The sequence below is a fragment of the Hyposmocoma kahamanoa genome, unplaced genomic scaffold (assembly GCF_003589595.1).
Source record: "Hyposmocoma kahamanoa isolate Upper Pololo Valley unplaced genomic scaffold, ASM358959v1 66, whole genome shotgun sequence".
Taxonomy (NCBI): domain Eukaryota; kingdom Metazoa; phylum Arthropoda; class Insecta; order Lepidoptera; family Cosmopterigidae; genus Hyposmocoma; species Hyposmocoma kahamanoa.
Genome location: NW_020653854.1, coordinates 22,858,770 through 22,863,841, shown reverse-complemented (window position 1 = coordinate 22,863,841; position 5,072 = coordinate 22,858,770). Strand labels below are relative to the sequence as shown.

The window sequence follows — 5,072 nt, the reverse complement described above, 5'->3', positions numbered from 1 at the left end:
CTTTCTACGCCTTTTTTCCATTGTCGTTTAACTATATATATATATATATATATATATATATATATATGGAGTGTATTTACTTGCACCTTAAATAAATCAATAAAATACAAAATTAGAGTCACTGCTTTCATTTTAAACATTGTAATTTTAAAGTTACTTGACTATATTTGCTAATTTTTATCATAAAGTTAAAACAAAAAGTATAGTTTTAATAATAAGTTTGAATAAATTTTAGTAAATTATTTTTTAACTATTTTAACGTTTTAGTTTTTCAACAGCCAATATTGTCAATAGAGTCACACGAGTTAGAGTGGATATGTGTTACTTCGTTATCTATCCAATCGATTAAAATAATATTTGTCGTGATTCGATTTGAGATACCTTCATGGCAAGTTCGAATATTGAAATATTGACATTCATATGCATTATGTGTTTTTCCTGTTCCTTGTACATTAATTAATAAACCATGCATTGCAAATGAACACTAAAATACTTCAAAGTTTTAATAAGCTTGTTGGTAAGTAATTTAAACACGCTTTGAAATAACTTAGTAACCATTTATTACTTAAATTGTTAGTTATGTCAATCAAGACTCAGAGTCGTATTCCAGAACTGTACTCAATGCTCAAGTCAGGATTAGAGCAGACTTGAGTATGATTTCAAGCACTGGAAATACGACCCTAATGGCAAGGACTTGAGTGTGATTTCTAGTGCTTTGAATCATACTCAAGTCCTGACTTGAGCATTGAGTAGAGCTCTAGAATACGACCCTTAGTGGCGTTATTAAATTATACGAAGCGAAATACCGAAGTTAAGCAGTCTTTCTCATTATTCTTATTTTCCTTCATAAATGATACAAATTTTTTGACATTAATGTTAAAGTTGGTGTAGGTGTTTTGTTTTCGGTGTGATCGATCTTTTAGGCCACTAATTCGCAACTTTTGTGGTCTTAGAGATCTTCTTGGGTAAGCCTTTGAAGAGAGGCCGTCGAGAGAGCACATTTGCGCGCGCAAAATTGTCTAATTAAATATTTTCCAAACACCCAGTAACCACGTAACCTTCGACCTCAATTATTTCAAAGTCACAGATTCAAAATTCGACAAGTCAGAAATTCAAAATTTGGACTTCGCCACGAACTTTGGAGTTGTCTTGTTTATGCTACTTTCAAAGTTTATGCATATCAGTTGAGGAACATGTTTTCGTTGGTGGTCCAATGTAAAACTTTATACTAAAGGTTTTTTTTTTAAATACCAAGTGACGGGACGAACAAGTTGTGCGCCTGGTGGTAAGCGACACGCCTATCCATGACAGTTGCAGTGCCACTCAGAGCTTTAAATCGCAAAGATCTAAGGGGCTCTGCCACTGCGCCCGTCACCCTGAGACAATAAATCGACAAGTCCCATGTGCTTGTAATTTCACCAGCACCCTTACCCTTCCGAATCGGAACGCAGTAATGCTCACATTACTGATTGGAGGCAGAAATAGGTAAAGTGGCAGTACTTCCCTGGACGAATTCTTTCACAGGGAACGCTACTATTTTAAAATTTTTATTATACAGCTACTTGGATGATAAAAATCCGTGGTAGTCACTCGTTTAACTCTTGCAGGCTGTCACGAGCTATGATGTTACAAATGTTTATTTGCAACAACCCCTAAACTTTTCAGCTCATTCTCCTCAGAGGGATCTGCCATTCATAAGGCAGAAAGCAAAAGAGTTTTATCAATATGGCGATTACAAATGTAATTTGCTGACAATATTTCTTTTTATATGTAGCACCAGAAAAAAGCCTGTATCGCGGATGCCATGGACCACACATAGACAACCACAAATTACACCCAAACTTATAAAAGAAATAAATGTATATATGTATAGAAATAAATGTATATGCATAAACATATTACTCCCGGCCTGGGAAACGAACCCAGGACCTCTGCGTGGCAGTCCAGAATGGTAACCGTTCGATGACAGAGACAGTTAAATATAAAATAGAGATTACTGGACTTTGACTTTGACATAGATTGGCAAAAACTGCTATCAAAAATCTAGGCTTTCTTTTCAAGGTTCAGGTTTCAGGCAGTACTTCACAACGGAACAGTATCTAGATCTGTACCAATCATAACTTCGTACGTGTATTGACGGATCTGCCCAGTACCAGTTAGCTGCCTTAGACTTGGTGGAGGGAAGTTCAATTCGGCATCGAATATTAAAAAAACTTTAAACATAAACATTATTCAATGATATGTAGGCACACAGGACACATATTTAATTTCGAAAGTCCATTCTTTGTGGACCAAGGCCGCACATATTGCCGATAATGCATTGCTCACATCAGCAATCTCGGTCCTAAATAGAAGGTTATAATTATATCCCTTGGACTTTAATCTTGCTGGTGTTATTGCATGTAGCGTAGAACCTCTAGAAAAAGCGAAAGCTTCTTGTATAGCCTTCACAGCATCAGGATCTGTCACAAGTATATCTGTTAACGGGCCGAACCCTTGCGTCTGAAACAGGATTAATTATTGTTTTTATGCTCTATTTTTCATCTCGATACCATCGATAACTCAGTTTAAGTAGCAGTAGAGCTCATTGTGAAAGAGTTCGTCCAGGGAAGTACTGCCACCTTACCTATTTCTGCCGCCAAGCAGTAATGTCAGCTTTACTGTGTTCCGGTTTTGAAGGGTAAGGGTGCTGGTGAAATTACAGGCCCATGGGACTTGTTAACTTATGTCCCAGGGTGACAGGCGCAGTGTTCGTCCTGTCACTTAATATTATAAAAAAAAAGTTACGGCATCATCAAAAAAAGACGATCTTATATATTAGCCCCCTAAGTGGGCTGTATTACACACATTAAAAATGCTCCATATAATTGTTTAAAATGCTGAGGTCATTCATAGTGGATGACCTCATTTTCACTTGCATGAAGTGCGACCAAATTTTTAGTATTGTTTTATCTTTCGACTCAGTTACGCGATGGATTCTGACGAAGAAACATTACTTTTACCTAGTTCTTGGGGTACACACTTCACATATATATAGTTTCATTTTCTAAATTGTTAATAAATGTTAGTCATACATTTACCCATGCCTTTTTTTTATCCAGTTGACTGGAATAACTGGCGGAACTGCTAGCCCATATTGCAGGGTGTTGATTTACATTCTCTATAAATTCTTCAATTCAATTTTCATCTATCGTGGTTAACTTGGAAAATTAACATATACACCTCGGTAATCGTGACTGCAACCGAGCGTGACTGTCGCGCGGCTGCCTCGCGGTTGCAGCGGTTCTAGAAATTGTATGAAAAGTGCAATTCGCGCGGCCGACGGGCGGCTGCAGCGCTGCTGCAACGCGTCTAACAGTAAACCGGCCAGTGCTTTACAAAGGCATTAGATGTCTGTTATTGTTACTATCCTATACAATGTATGTGGTGTATATTGTTACTACCATAAGTACCTAACTACCTACTAACAGATATGGATTCTTTGTTATCTGAATAAATAAAATTTGAATTTGAATTAATTTGTCGCTTTTATCACGTATGTAGGTACATGCAGAATATGTGCAAGAATTAATTATTTGTATCTGTTCTAGTCTCGTCGCATGAAATAAAAGTCTAAACCATGTATAGAAGAATATCGTGTGATGGAAATTTTAAAAAGAACTTATTTCTGTAGACGTTCAAATATAAAATTGTTTTATCATTTGTCTTGAGAGAAACTGCGAATAAATACTTACGGAAATCGGTGACAAATAATTTAGGAGGACTATTACGGGGCTACTTTTAAGCGTATAGGACTCTTTAAATTATGCAAAAGAGTTATCAGGAAAAGTGGTAAAAACTATATTGTAAATATTCATTCGCTTAATTAAAAATAATCGTTGTAGTTGGGAGATTACGTACAGTTTTACTTAATAGCAATTTGCATCGCTTGTAAAAACATGTTCAATTAATAACAAGTAATCAATAAAGTACTAGGAAAAACTATGTATATTAATTTCTGGCCTCAAACTTGTTTGGTTAATATGTCAAAATTATATCTAACGATCATAAGGGCGCATTTAGTGCCCAGTTACACAACGCGAAAGTTTTCGCCCAGTTACCACGCTTTCTATTTCTGTTTTATTATATTTACAGAATTGGATACAATTGATCGGAACGTGGGACAATTTTACGAAAATAAGAATTATTGCTACAGTATTGCAAGGAATTCTGCAAATGAATTGCTTTTCACTGAATTATACGATTTAGCATTTTAGGCCCCCTGAATAACGATGATTCGAAAAATAATCTAAACAATCACAAACTCTTAAAATATTGAATCGATTTCTCGTGAAAATCGTATAATGTGATTACCGATATGATTAGTCCACATCCCTATTCGCGTCACGATGACAAATGTCAAATTTGGCCTCTTATTCGGTGACAACTATAGCAGCGGAGACCACGTGGTCGCCGCGCAGTGACCACGTGCACGTATTCAGAGACCGAACTGTTGCGGCAAAATACGCTCCATTTGTTTAGCTTTTACGTTTTAACTTAAACGTGCAAACCGGGCGCGCGGGCGAGGCCGGCTTGTCTTTGGCCTACGCGGCGGCCGCCCGTGCAGCAAGGAATTTAAATATTGTTTCCTAGTAAATAGAATTCAAATTCTATTTACTAGGAAACAATTATGCAGTAATGTACGTGAAAGCGTGGCAACTTGGCGGTCACCGCGCGGCGCCAGCAGCACGGGAACTTTCGCGTCGTGTAACTGGGCGCTAAGAGTTTCACTTGTAGCATATTTGCATGCTTATTATAATGAATAACTTAATAATCACCAATTACTGGCATTACTAAATTATATGAAGCGGAATACCAATTCATTACCATGTCCAGTGCGACGAGGATGGCTTCACAAAGGTGGTGAAGAAGAAGCCCACCAGCCGTAACCAGTGTGGCACAGCTCCGACAGGACCGAACTTCCTGCTGCGTCCGGCCGTACCGACGACTATGATGTACCTGTCGCGGCTGCATTACTGCACGAAGTCTGAGGAGATAGTGGAGTATATCAGGCATAAAACCAAATACACCCT

At 37.5% G+C, this 5,072-nt stretch overlaps 1 long non-coding RNA gene across 1 annotated transcript; it reads right to left on the bottom strand.

Annotated features, from left to right (window-relative positions):
* Positions 1-2,255: 2,255 nt before the first annotated feature.
* LOC113232015 lies at positions 2,256-4,715 on the bottom strand. Its single transcript, XR_003310593.1, has 3 exons — positions 4,354-4,715; positions 3,081-3,285; positions 2,256-2,502 (listed from the first exon to the last, which is right to left on the bottom strand). It is a non-coding gene; the product is annotated as an uncharacterized LOC113232015 (long non-coding RNA).
* Between the last annotated feature and the right edge of the window lie 357 nt (positions 4,716-5,072).